This window comes from Panthera pardus, unplaced genomic scaffold, assembly GCF_024362965.1.
Source record: "Panthera pardus isolate Hobbes unplaced genomic scaffold, ASM2436296v1 HiC_scaffold_2, whole genome shotgun sequence".
Taxonomy (NCBI): Eukaryota; Metazoa; Chordata; class Mammalia; order Carnivora; family Felidae; genus Panthera; species Panthera pardus.
In genome coordinates this window covers 77,039,206-77,053,198 of record NW_026526765.1, presented here as the reverse complement: position 1 = coordinate 77,053,198, position 13,993 = coordinate 77,039,206, and the positions used below count along the sequence as shown (strand labels likewise).

General features: G+C 35.6%; 1 long non-coding RNA gene across 2 annotated transcripts in view; it reads left to right on the top strand.

The window, feature by feature from the left end:
* Window positions 1-13,993, top strand: part of LOC109267644 (uncharacterized) — a 184,437-nt gene that overhangs the window by 23,559 nt on the left and 146,885 nt on the right. For both annotated transcript variants that reach the window (XR_008423787.1, XR_002080212.2), the window contains exons 4-5: window positions 7,481-7,580; window positions 8,740-8,819. This is a non-coding gene — a long non-coding RNA (uncharacterized LOC109267644). The remainder of the gene's footprint in view (window positions 1-7,480; window positions 7,581-8,739; window positions 8,820-13,993) is intronic.

Sequence of the window (13,993 nt, the reverse complement as noted above, 5' to 3'; positions counted from 1 at the left end):
AATTGTTTTGCTGATATTGAACCAGCCCTGCATCCCAGGTATAAATCCTACTTGGTCGTGGTGAATAATTTTTTAATGTATTGTTGAATCCAGTTGGCTAATATCTTGTTGAGGATTTTTGCATCCATGTTCATCAGGGAAATTGGTCTATAGTTCTCCTTTTTAGTGGGTCTTTGTCTGGTTTTGGAATCAAGGTGATGTGGGCTTCATAGAAAGAGTTTGGAAGTTTTCCTTCCATTTCTATTTTTTTGGAAAAGCTTCAAGAGAATAGATATTAACTCTTCTTTAAATGTTTGGTAGAATCCCCTGGAAAGCCATCTGGCCCTGGACTCTTGTTTTTTTGGGACCTTTTTTATTTCTAAGTCAATTTCTTTACTGGTTATGGGTCTGTTCAATTTTCTGTTTCTTCCTGTTTCAGTTTTGGTAGTTTATATGTCTGTAGGAATTTGTCCACTTCTTCCAGATTGCACATTTTATTGACGGATAATTCCTCATAATATTCTCTTACTGTTTTATTTCTGCTATATTGGTTGTGATCTCTCCTCTTTCATTCTTGATTTTATTTATTTTAGTCCTTTCCTTTTTCTTTTTGATAAAACTTGCTATGAGTTTATCAATTTTGTTATTTCTTTCAAAGAACCAGCTTCTGGTTTCATCGATCTGTTCTACTGTTTTTGTTTTTTGTTTTTTGTTTTTTGTTTTGGTTTTGGTTTTGGTTTTGGTTTTGGTTTTGATAGCATTTCTTTCTGCTCTAATCTTTATTATTTCCTGTCTTCTGCTGGTTTCGGGTATTATTTGCTGTTCTTTTACCAGCTCTTTAAGGTGTAAGGTTAGGTTGTGTATCTGAGACATTTCTTCCTTCTTTAGGAAGGCCTGGATTGCTATATACTTTCCTCTTAGGGCTGTCTTTGCTGCGTCCCAGAGGTTTTGGGCTGTGGTGTTTTATTTTCATTGGCTTTCATGTACTTTTCGATTTCCTTACTTCTTGGTTTGCCCATTCATTATTTAGTAGGATGGTCTTTAGTCTCCAAGTATTTGTTACCTTTCCAAATTTTTTCTTGTGGTTGATTTCAAGTTTCATAGCATTGTGGTCTGAAAATATGCACACTATGATCTTCATCTTTTTGTACTTGTTGAGGGCTGATTTTGTGTCCTCATATGTGATCTATTCTGAAGAAAATCCCATGTGCTCTAGAGAAGAATGTGTATTCTGCTTGTTTAGGATGGAATGTCTGAGTGTATCCGTTAAGTTCATCTGGTCCAGTGTGTCATTCAAAGCCATTGTTTCCTTGTTGATTTCCTGTTTAAATGATCTGTCCATTGTTGTATGTGGGGTGTTGTAGTCCCCTACTATTATGGTATTATTATCAATGAGTTTCTTTATGTTTGTGATTAATTGATTTATATATTTGGGCACTCCATATTTGGAGCATGAATGTTTACAATTGTTAGGTCTTCTTGGTGGATAGACCCTTTAATTATGATATAATGCCCTTATTCATCTCTTGTTAGAGTTTTTTTTTTTTATTTTAAAGTCTAGATTGTCTGATATAAGTATGGCTACTCTGGCTTTCTTTTGTCGACCATTAACAAGATAGACGTTTCTCCAACCCCTTACTTTCAATCTGAATTTTTGTTTTTAGGTCTAAAGTGGGTCTCTTGTAAACAGCATATAGAGGGATCTTGTTTTCTTATCCATTCTGTTACCCTATGTCTTTTGATTTGGGCATTTATTCCAGTGATGTTTAGAATGAGTACTAAAAGATATGAATTTATTGCCATTATGTCATCTGGAGAGTTGGAGTTTCTGATGTTGTTCTCTGGTCCTTTCTAGTCTTTGTTGCTTTGGTCTCTCTTTTTTTTTTTTTCTTTGTGTTTTCTCCCCTCAGAGAGTCCCCCTTAAAATTTCTTGAACTCTTTTAATTTTTGTTTGTCTGGGGAAACTTTTAATCTCTCCTTCTAGTTTGAATGACAGCCTTGCTGGATAAAGGATTCCTGGCTGCGTATTTTTCTGATTCAGTGCATTGAATATACCCTATTGATGGTTGGTTGTTGTTGAATCTAATGGGAGTCCTCTGTGCTTCCTGGATTGTGGTGTCTGTGTCTTTCCCCAGGTTTGGAAAGTTTTCCAATATGATTTGCTCACATAACACTTCTACCCCTTTTTGTCTCTCTTCATCTTCTGGGACCCCTATGATTCTAATGTTGTTCCTTTTTAATGAGTCACTGATTTCTCTAATTCTTAAATCGTGCTCTTTTGCGTAAGTCTCCCTCTATTTTTTCTGCTTCATTATTCTCCATAACTTTGTCCTCTATATCACTGATTCATTGCTCTGCCTCATCCATCTTTGCACCCGTGGCATCCATTCGAGATTGAAGCTCAGTATAGCCTTTTTTATTTCCCCCTGACTAGTTTTTACTTCTTTTATCTCCACAGAAAGGAGTTCTAATCTATATTCAACCTCAGCTAGTATTCTTTTTATCATGATTCTAAATTCTGGTTCAGGCATCTTGCTTGTATCTTTGTTGATTAAGCCCTGGCTGTCATTTCTTCCTGTTTTTTCTTTTGGGGTGCATTCCTTTTTTCGTCATTTTGAAGGAAGAAAATAATTAATAAGGTAAAAAAATTAAAATTAAAAACTTAAAAGCAACCACACAAAAATATCACACCAATGATCTAGGTCCTAGGTGTGTTTTGGTCTGGTTGTTGAAAGGATCTTGATAGATTAGAGAAAAAAGGGAGTGATAAGAAAAGAAAAAAAAGGAAAAAAGGAAGACGTTTGAAAAATTGAAAAAATGAAATAGAACAAAATGGAATGATGGAAGTAAAGTAGAATTTGAAAAACTTACAAAAACATAAAAAATGTAGAAGAAAATTAAAGAAAATTATTCTTAATAAAAAATGAAAATAAAAATAATTTTTTTCTCTTTCTGTATTCAACAAACTAAAAGAAAAGAAAAAGAAGAAAAAATTTAATAAAAGACCAGTGAACAGGAATTATGATTGAAATTATATCTGGTTTCCTGTAGAAGTCAAGCTTGAAGCACTTTATAGTCTGTAAACTAAGCAGATGCATAAATGAGTTTGTCAAGAGCACGGTTGGCCCTGTTGGGCAGGGTTTTCCACTAGATGGCACTGCTTAGCTTACTGGGGTAGATTGCTGACACAAGTTTAGGAGTGCATGCACATGCGTGGAGGGGTGAACATGGTGTCTCCCAGCTACCCAGTCTCTGGTATCAGAACTCTGTCCTCTCCATGACTGGAAATCAAGCACCCCTCCTTTTTTCTGGCTTCTGTCCACTCCCTGCTTCTACACTGTGACCAAGCCATTAGGCTGCCAGGTGGCACCTCCCTCCTGTGTTTTCTCTCAAATGGGGCTGTTTCCCAACTCCTCACTTCTGAAGGACTGTGGCTTTGATCTGCTCAGACCTTCTGGGTAGGGTCTCACTGAGCAATGGCCAGGTGCCCGTCTGCCCCCAGGAGCATTCCCAGGACAGTGCTGCTGTCAATGCTCAGAGACCGTGGCTAGGTGCTACACCCCCTCACACCCCTGGAAAAATTTCCCACAATCTTATAGCAGCAGTATTTTAGGGATTATGGTAAATCACAACACGTATCTGGCACCAGCCTTCCCCCTTAACGTCCATGTTCCAGCACCAGCAAATGTGGTTGTTCTCCAGGGTCCACAGGGACCTTTGCCTGTGGGGTGGCCACATAGCCTCTACCAAATGTCCTCCCAGCAGGGAAACTGCCTCTCCCCATGTGGCCCATGGACCCCTTGGGCCTCGCTCCCTGCTTCTGGGGATTTGCCCTTTCCATTAGAGCACCACCAGGTATCAAGCTGTGGTGTTTCAGTCTCTGCACTCCACCTGTTTCTAGAGTCTTAATGGAATTTAAACCCTTTCCTTTCTCCTTTCTCCCTTTTTTTGTTCAGTCCCTTGCATACTCTTTCTTTTCTCTCCAGCTGCTTCTGAGCGGGGAAGATGCTTTCCCATACTCTCCCCCTGTCTCCATCCTCTCTCCCCAAACAAAAAACATCTCCTTGCCCTCCGCGGCTTCTCTCTCCCCCAGTTCACTTCTCTGTGCCACGTACCTGCTGAGTTCTGTGGTTCAACTTGTGAAGATTGTTGTGTTAATCCTCAAGTCAGTTTTCTAGATGTCCAGGTTTAGTGTTGATCTGGCTGTATTTCAAGGACGAGATACACAAAAAAAGCTTCCTTGCTGTTCCACCATCTTGGCCTCTTCCCTGCGTTTCTCAATCCTAGGGAGAACTCTGAGTTGGCCATCACATTATATGCTACAGAAAGTGATTGAAAAGGACATTGTGTTGGTTAGTCACTGCTTCTTTGATTTTGCATTTAAAATAATTTTAGAGCCTTTTTTCCTTCCCATTTTTACCGTAATTTCTGGGAGTATTGAGTAAGTTGGTTCAAGTTTCATTAGTTTTTTTTTCTGTACTGTAATTAATATTCACGTAGGTGACACTGTTTAAAGTTACACGTGTTTTTGTTATTTAACATTTCTGTAAGAATAAGAATATGTTTCTTACAAGAAATCCAGGAATTTATAGCGGAAATACAGCTTTTTTCTGATGCTTACTATGGCTGACTTCAGCAAGCCTAGTGTCTTTGTAGGCTTTAGAAAAATGGGCTGTTTAATTAATTCTTGGAGGTTTAAAGTAAAATAGAAGTGAAGGAAAAAATGAATACAGTTTTAAGTGGATTTTGTTCATCTTGTAGTTTAAAGCAGCCCATTGTTAATTTTGGAATTCCTTTACAATATTTAACTTCAAGATCACCTTTAATGCCACTGAGATTTACTATCTAAATGAAACAATCAAAATAAGAGACAGTGATGTAAGTAGCAAGCACCTCTTGTCTATTTTCTCTTTGTAGTAAGATAATAAAGCTCAGGTCCAATGATCCAAGCATCACTGTATAGGAGCATCCCATGGCTCATAGAATAAAATCCCAAAGATAATATGTGCAGAATCACACTCTAATACAATAGTAAAAGCCCAATAGTAAGATAATGTATAACATTATGGTTTGAAGAAAGATTATTATTTTTTTTTGTAAGATATTGCACATTCAAACATATTGAATGCTCAATGTGGCATTTATTTGGATGGGCAAGGAAAGATTCATATAAATGTTCATGAATGATCACACTGTTGCACGTAATGTTCAGCAACACTTACCTAAATGTTTTCATATTGCCTTGGGAAAATTCATATATAAAGCCTGAATGCACACATTTGAATATATGATTAATGAAAATAGATCTAATTGATATTACTCTAACATGATCTATTCACTCTAATGTTTACATAGGTCTTTGTATTGTTTCCAAATATGAAAATAAGATGTGGTATGAGAGCTTTAAAGATATTTGACAGGTTATTTGAAAGAATGAAGATTTAAAAATGCAAGTGAATTAGGAGCCATTTTATTATTTTTTCATAGATTGAAGAGAGACAGTTTTTGAATGAATGTTTTAGAACCTTGTGAAAATGGGGGTGGCTCGATTAACTCTGAGCACTTGGAAGAGTGCTGTGTTTGACACAAAAGGCACAAGATTCTGCTTTTTTATTTTCCATTTCATCCAGTATGATTGCATAGCTGAACAAAAATTTTCCCAATCACTGGATAAAGCTTTGAGGGTAGAGGATAAGAATCAAGGAAGTGTAGGAATTTTACACATTTTAAGTATCCAGGGATAAAAAAATACAGTAATCTAGCTGGGGAGAATTCCTCACAAATTACTCTAACTCTTGCCTTGGGACCAATAAGAGAGGTTCAGAAAATGACCCCCCAGAAAACCCTAAATATATATCTACAGATTTACATATATATCTGATTCTGCTTGATTGGGAGTCAGAATAGGAACACCTTTACCAAAGTTTAATTATTTAATTTTTGCTGTGTATAATACTGCTTTCCCTTTGGGAATGTTAACACCGAAGGCTAAGGTTGAAAAATCTCTTACCCTGGTATGATTAAAACTGCTTATTAATTGTCACACTAACTGTAGGGTTTTTACACATGATTCTTTGAAGTGTCTGAAATCATTAGCACTCATGAGTTTTCATAGCTATCTTTATGTGCCACTAATATGTAAGGCCTCTGGGACAACAGTAAACACATAGAGATTTAATAACAGAATACAAAAAAAAGAAAAGAAAAGAAAAAGAAAAGCCCTACTGTTTTCCTTTACATCAGCTTTTCAGTGATTCCCTTCTAATGGATTTTCTATAACCTCCACCCCCTCCTCTTCATTACATCCTATAAAATGAGAATGTCTTTGTTAGTTTATCAAACATTTATTTTAAGTTGCCTGTCTTTTTGTCAGTATTTTAATAAGGTGTAAGGGATTAATGTACATGCTATTGTGTCAACTTGGAGGGTGTTTGTGGATAAATGATTATTTCAATTGATGAACTTTGGGGAAATCAGATTGCTCTCTGTAAAGTGGATGGGCCTCATGAAATCAGTTGAAGGCCAGAATAGAACAAAAAGATCAACCTTCCTGACGAAGAAGGAATTCTTTAGCAAACTGCCTTTAGAATTCATCTGTATCATTGGCTCTTCTGTGTCTTGCGCCTGCTAGTTCACACTGCAGATTTTAGAGACTGCAGAATTCTGCAGAATTATAGAGACTGGCCTCCCCAGTCTCTATAATTGTGTGAACCAATTTTTATATTAAATATCTCTCTGCTCCTCCCATTTCTCTCTCTACATGTATACCTTATTAGTTCTGTTTCTCTAGAGAACGCTAACACAGCTATCATATAAAATTTGGCAGTTCAAGTTAGATAAAAGTATATTTCAGAAAGTTAACCAGGATTGCATTATTTACTTCTCCCGGTGGTTATATCTAGGTCGTTAAATTCTCTCTGCTTGGATAGCAGAGCTGGCTTAATGGAGAGACTGTATCACTAACTGCATTGCCAGAGAGGGTTTATGACTACACACCAGCCATCTTTCTCAAGATAGTGACAATGAAAGCAGGTTATTTAATATTTGAAATCCCAAAATACCAGCAATAGCAAATGGGGAAGGAAAAGAGATAGAGTTTAAAATGACTATAAATATTAATATCACCTGTTTTAGGAAAAAAGTGACAATATTAGATATAGAATAGCTAGATAGGGCAAAAAACTCCTAAAGTCACTATTAAAGCTTGACTTTTCTTTCACATTGTCCCACTGAATGCCTTTCTAGCCAGTAGAATCAGTAAGAATATGCAATGAAACCTTAAATTTTAATTTTTTTTACATAGTTGTGGTTTTGATTCTCCAAACAAGCAACATACACACTCAATGTATAAGAGCATTTTTGGCTATACAGTGTTGCTAAGGTGTACTTCAAAAGTAGGACTCTGCCATCCTAACACACTGGAAAACTGATACAGTCCTTTAACTTCTTATAGATTTTAGAGAAAAATAGTAATTTATCTATTCTGTATTTTTTTCCTCAGAAATGTCCAGAAGTGTTCCTCAGAAAGAATGTGCATAGGTAGCGAGTTTCTCAATAAAAAGCTTCTTCATAAAAACTACATAGAGGACTTATGCTTCCAGGTAAGGTCTTACTTCCTTCCATGAACAGCTAGAAAATTCAACAAAACATTTGTTTTCAGACCATGGGTTTCAGACAACACAGGACTGTGAGAGGAGAGAAACAAGAGTTAACTGTTGTCACTAAGTGTGGCTTTCTCCTTACAGGCAATTTTTAAAATTCTAGAGCATGGAGGACTAACACAAATTACCTAGTTTAAAGTTTGGAGAAGCCATGCTGGCTGGAATATTGGAAGCAGATTGCAAGTGAAGAGGGAGTTACTCAGAGAAAGCTCTGGAAATCTGCATAAGGATCCTTTGGAGTCTTAGGCTCAATACCAATCTACATGTGTAAACTTAAACACCATGAGAGTAGGCAAAGAAAAATTTCTAGGGGAAAGAATAATTTACAGGTAACTGTAAGCCAAACAATTTCTGTACCTCAAAAAGGGCCATAGATCCTTCAAAAACCCAGCAACGACAGTGAAGAAACCTTATTAAAATCAAGGAACATTGTAGAGATGTAAGGCCATGGTTTAGTAATTGTGCTGAACTACATCCCTAGAATAGATTACTCTAGACTAGGGGTAAGCAAACTAAGAACCAAATCTGACCCACTGCCTGATTTTGCAAATAAAGTTTTTTTTTGGAACACAGCTCTTCTCACTTATTTACATATTATCTATGGAAGTTTTTGTGCTACAACAACAAAGTTGATTAGTTGAGATAGAAACCATTTAGCCTGCACAACTTAAAATAGATACTGTCTCACCTTTTACAGAAAGTTTGTTGATTCCTCCTGTAACCACACCTGATCAATAGGACTTTCCTGCAACTCAACAGCCTGTCAGAACAAAGTCCAACATTGTTAAAAGTCAGACAACAAAATTCAGTAATTGAAAATTTATTTTTATTTTTTTAAGTGTATTTATTTATTTTGAGAGAGTGAGCAAAAAAGGGTGAGCAGGGAAGGGCAGTGAGAGAGAGAATCCCAAGCAGACTTCTTGATGTCAGTGTAGAGCCTGACAGTGGGACTCTGAACTATTAATCATAAGATCATGATCTGAACCAAAATCAGGACTCCAAAGCTTAACTGACTGAGCCACCCAGGAGCCTCAGTAATCAACAATTTAAAGTTTATAATGCCTGTCACTGAATCAATTTTTTTGTTGTTGAAACCAAGATTGATTGCACCGTGGGAAGATTCAGAGCTCCCTTCTGTAGACACTCAGCTGAATGAGAAAACACAAATATCAAAAACAGGTAGGAAAGACTGAAGACACATTTTTTGGTAAGGAACTCCCAAATCCCAGCTTTAGTTAGGCTAGGGTTCATGAGACCTACAAGACTATGGCACACAAAGGAGCAGTTGCTAGTGAGCACAAAGGCACTCTTCAGTAGACATCCTATACCCTGCCCTGCCTCCTGCCAGCTCAGTATGGAGTGAGCAGGCAAAATGGCCCATCTCCCAGTCTTTCCTGAAAGAGTTACATCTGCCTACTTTGAAAGCACTGCCTAAGTTGGCTTCTAATGTAGCATATATCAAGAAATACTATTTTGTTCCTCATTTTATCTTTAGACTTCAGGGCTTTTGTGATTTTTATTATTATGTATGTGTTCCATAGTTATTTTAATGAAATTTGGAAGATGGAGAATGAAATACCCTTAGAATTTGCCTCACAATTGAGAGATTTACTGTATGTATTTTTGATGTTTGTTTTATTGGAATCATCATTGTCCTAAATTTAGTGGCTGCAGTGCTATATTCATCCTATTAAGAAAGGTTTCTCAACTGAATCAATAAGTCCATGCTTATTCCTTTTAGATTTCCATGGTATGTTGGAAGGGTAATCTGTATCTTTGGCTGGATATTATTATACAATATTACCTTTAGATCACTTAATACACTTACTTGATTAATTGTATTCAATTTACATTTTAATATAACATTCTTTTTATTATTTTATTTATTTTTTCATCATGATAAGTGCACTGCTTAATCCTCATCCCCTATTCTTCTCATTCCGTAATCCGCATCCCCTCTGGTAACCATTGGTTTGTTCTCTCTCGTTAAGGGCCTCTCTTTCTTGGTTTGTCTCTCTCTCTCTCTCTCTCTCTCTCTCTCTCTCTGTTTCTCTCTTTTGCCTTTCCTTGTTTGTTTGGCTTCTTAAATTCTACATATGAGCAAGATCATAATATATTTGTCTTTCTCGAACTGACTTATTTTGCTTAGCATTATATTCTCTAGCTCTATCCATGTTGTTGCAAATAGAAAGATTTCATTCTTTTTATGGCTAAATAACATTCCATTGTGTATATATACCACATCTTCTTTATCCATTCATCTATCCATGGACACTTGGGCTGCTTCCATTGTTTGGCTATTGCATATAATGCTGCAATAAACACAGGGGTACATGTATCCCTTTGAATTAGTGTTTTTGTACTCTTTGGGTAAATACCCTGTAGTGGGGGTAGTTCTATTTTTAAGTTTTTGGGAAATCTCCACACCCTTTCCCACAGTCAGGACCAGTTTGCATCCCCACCAACAATGCATCAGGTTTCCTTTTTCTTCACATCCCTGCCAGCTCCTGTTGTTTATGTTTTTCATTTTAGCCACTTTCATAGGTGTGAGGTGATATTTCATTGTAGTTTTGATTTGCCTTTATCTGACAACGTGTGATGTTGAGCACATTATCAGACACGTCTTTTTATGTGTCTATTGGCCATCTGTATGTCATCTTTGGAGAAATGTCTATTCATGTCTTCTGCTCATTTTTTAATTGGGTTATTTAGTTTTTAGCTGTTGAATTTTATAAGTTCTTTATATATTTTGAATACTAACTCTTCTTCAGATATATCATTTGCAAATATGTTCTCCCATTTTGTGTTTTGCCTTTTAATCTCATTGATTGTTTCCTTCACTGTGCAGACACTTTTTCTTTTGATTAGTCTCAGTAGTGTATTTTGGCATTTCCCTTACCTCAGGAGACAGATCTAGAAAAATGTTGCTAGGCCAATGTTGGAAAAATTACTGTGTGTGCTCTCTTCAAGGATTTTTATGGTTTCAAGTCTCACAGTTAGTTCTTTAATCCATTCTGAGTTTATTTCTGTGTATGGTGAAACAAAGTGGCCCAGTTTCATGCTTTTGCATGTGGCTGTCCAGTTTTCCCAATACTATTTTTTGAAAATATACTATTTTTTCCCATTGTATATTTATTCCTCCTTTGTTGAAAACTAATTGTCCATGTAGCTGTGGGTCTATTTCTTGGTTTTGCATTCTATTCCATTGATCTATGTGTCTATTTTCATGATGTACCATACTATTTTAATTATTACTACTTTGTAATATAAATTGAAACCTGTAATTTTGATACCTCCAGTTTTGTTTTTCTTTTCAAGATTGCTTTAGCTACTTGAGGTCTTTTGTGGTTCCACGCAAATCTTCGGATTGTTTGTTCTAGTTCTGTGAAAAATGCTGTTTGTATTTTGATAGAAATTGCATTAAATATGTAGATTACTTTGGGTAGTTGATATGACATTCTAATTTTCATTGGATTACATGAGTCAGGTACTGTTACGTGAAAGTTTTAGCTACATATGTTTAAACTTTTGTCATGATTTTTTTCAACATTATGCTGTCTTTATAAAGTTCATGGCACCTACCTGGAGTCTGATATATTGAATGACCCCAGACCTTGGTATGAAAGACATTTTTGAATCAAATTCTAGCATTTTGTTAGAGCTTTAACAATACAAATTATAACATTGTACTACAGTTCTGAGATGTACTAGAAAATAACAGGCATAAGGCTAATTGTACCAGGTGGTGCATTTCGTTTGTAATGACAAAGCTTATTACTACACGAAATGAGTTTATTGTAAAAGAATGTTAAAAATTCCTATCTAGTGCATCACCAATTTCTTTAATCACCTCCTCATAATGTGCCTTCAACAGCAATACCTGGTGCTGACAAGCTATAAAGAATTAAATATTGAATTAATATTGTACATTTATTATTAAAGGAAGTATTTAAATAAAGCAAAAGGAACTTTATATCTAATAATCTTCAGTTATGTGAATGAAAAATGAAGAAGACCATATTCTCTCTTAGGGAAGTTTATAGTAATTGCTGAGTTTCTCTAATAATAAAAATTGGATTCAACAAAGTATAAACACAAATAATCATATGTTTAAGAGGCTCAACATTTTCGTGTGTTAATTACTTTCAAAGATATATTCTGCCTCAAAGCCTCCTTACATGCTGAGGAACATATTGAGGAAATATAAACATGTCGTGTAAAATATGTTGTCATATATTCTGCAGTAAGTGGGTTTAAGGAAAGCCTGCCCAAGGCTGAAGATAAAATGAAAGAGTTTAAAGTTTTATCTGTCTATATCAAAAGCAGTAGTTCATTGGTTAAATGAATTATGGTACCCTAGTGAAATACACAAAATAAAATGCATGTGTGTAATAAAATAATGTGTAACCAATAGTTAAGTATTTTATAAGAATATTTGAAGTTAGTAAAATGTTCATAATACATTAAATAAAATTCAGTTGTTATAGAATGATGAGGACTTTATGATAAAAATAGTGTAGATGAATGTAATATGTAAATGAGAATATGTAGAAAATGAGATAAAGAGAGAGAGAGACTGACTGACTGACTACTTAACACCTTGAAAGAATTATAACTGAATGGTAACATCTGGGTAGTGGGATTATGTATTCTTATTTTTCTTTTTATGCTTCTAAAATATTTTAAATTTTCAGTATGAGTATATATGAGTATTAAAATAAGACAATAATACCTGCAAATTTTTTTCGTTAATGATTTTTTTGAAGACAAATGTATTTGTTAATTATTTAATACAGGCCATAATAATAGTTGCTTATTTCAACAGAAAAAAGCTTTGGCTTTTTTTCTAAAATCAGGCAAAAATATTAACCAATCATTACTCTATCTCCTAGGTCTAATAATAAGATGATACTATATATTACAATTATTACAACTCCTAGGTCCATCTGCTCCATTTTATACCCATTCTTCTATTTACCTACAAGAAATTAATCCTGTAATTTCTTTATTTCTCATCTCATATGTTAATCCCAAAAATGAGCATGAAGTTTGTGGTGGATGCTGGGTGTGCCCCCATGAGACCTTCATTCCATTAGAAACTAGGAATGTTGCATGATAATGATTGGCAGATGAGTGCTTCTCCCAGAAATGCTTTGTTTGAAGGGAGTTGAGCCCCCCAAGTCTCCATGGTCCCTTCCCAGGAGTGATCAGCTTCTAACAATGGCTAATGTGGAACAACAGAGGGCTAGCTGCTGTGCCTTGATTTAGGGGTTCTCTGAAAGTCCATCCCCATCTCAGATCAACTGTGGAGTTGTCTGATGCTACTGTTCCTACTGTATCCAATTCTTCCTTTTTGTCTTCCTAATCCTGCTTCATGTAGCCCTCATAGATAATAGTTCCTGAGAATATGGCCCAATGCACTTCCTACATGCACATCATTGTCTTTGGGCTTATTTTTCAGGGAACACATCAAATTGATTATACAAAATTGCTTCCAGTGAATATTTCCTGGAATTACCCAGGAAGTATTAAGGACCTACATATGAAGGGGAGCCTATTCAGCGTATTTTTGTTCAAATTCCAGTTGAGAGAAATGTCTTTTCTCTTACCCTCATAGTTAATATGGCAAAGGACCCTGAAGTAAGTAGGGCATTTCAGGAATGAGAGACCTGTGGTCTAAGCAAGCTGACAGACAGACACTATTTCTGTGGAAAATAGGTAAAGCTGTCTGTCAGTATACTGCAGAACATCTCATAGGGAAGCAAAGTCTCTGTGGAAATACACTGATGTGGATTCTACTTAAAGTGAACTTTTTTTTTATTTCAAAGGCTAAGTATTTAGTGGTAATGACTCATAAAATCATTATCAGAAGGAAAAGTATCAGCAGAGTTGGGATAATTTAATTGAAATCAATTAAAGAAACACTAAATTTGTACAATATTTTTCTAGCACTGTTCTGATGCTCGAAACAGAGTAGCAAAACATGTGGATCAAAAATAAATAAATAAATAAATAAATAAATAAGAAAAAAATCTACTTCATTACTGATGATAAGTGTTAAGGATAAAGATAAAGTCAAGGAAAGTAATAGGTAATGATGGCTGGAGTTTGAGATAAATAGGAGGAAGAAAGAAGGAGTAGGAATCTGAGCTAAGACATGAATGAGTGGATGGAATGAGCCATTATGTTATCTAGGGCAAGAAAATGCAAGATGAGTTTTAGAAAAGATTATAATAGAGATTTTATGGGGAGTAACATGGGTTAACATTTCTTCCCTTCTTAATGAGATGAAATGCAGGGCTCCTTACCTATTACTCACTCACTCCTTAATGTTCAAACCCCTCACAGCCTCA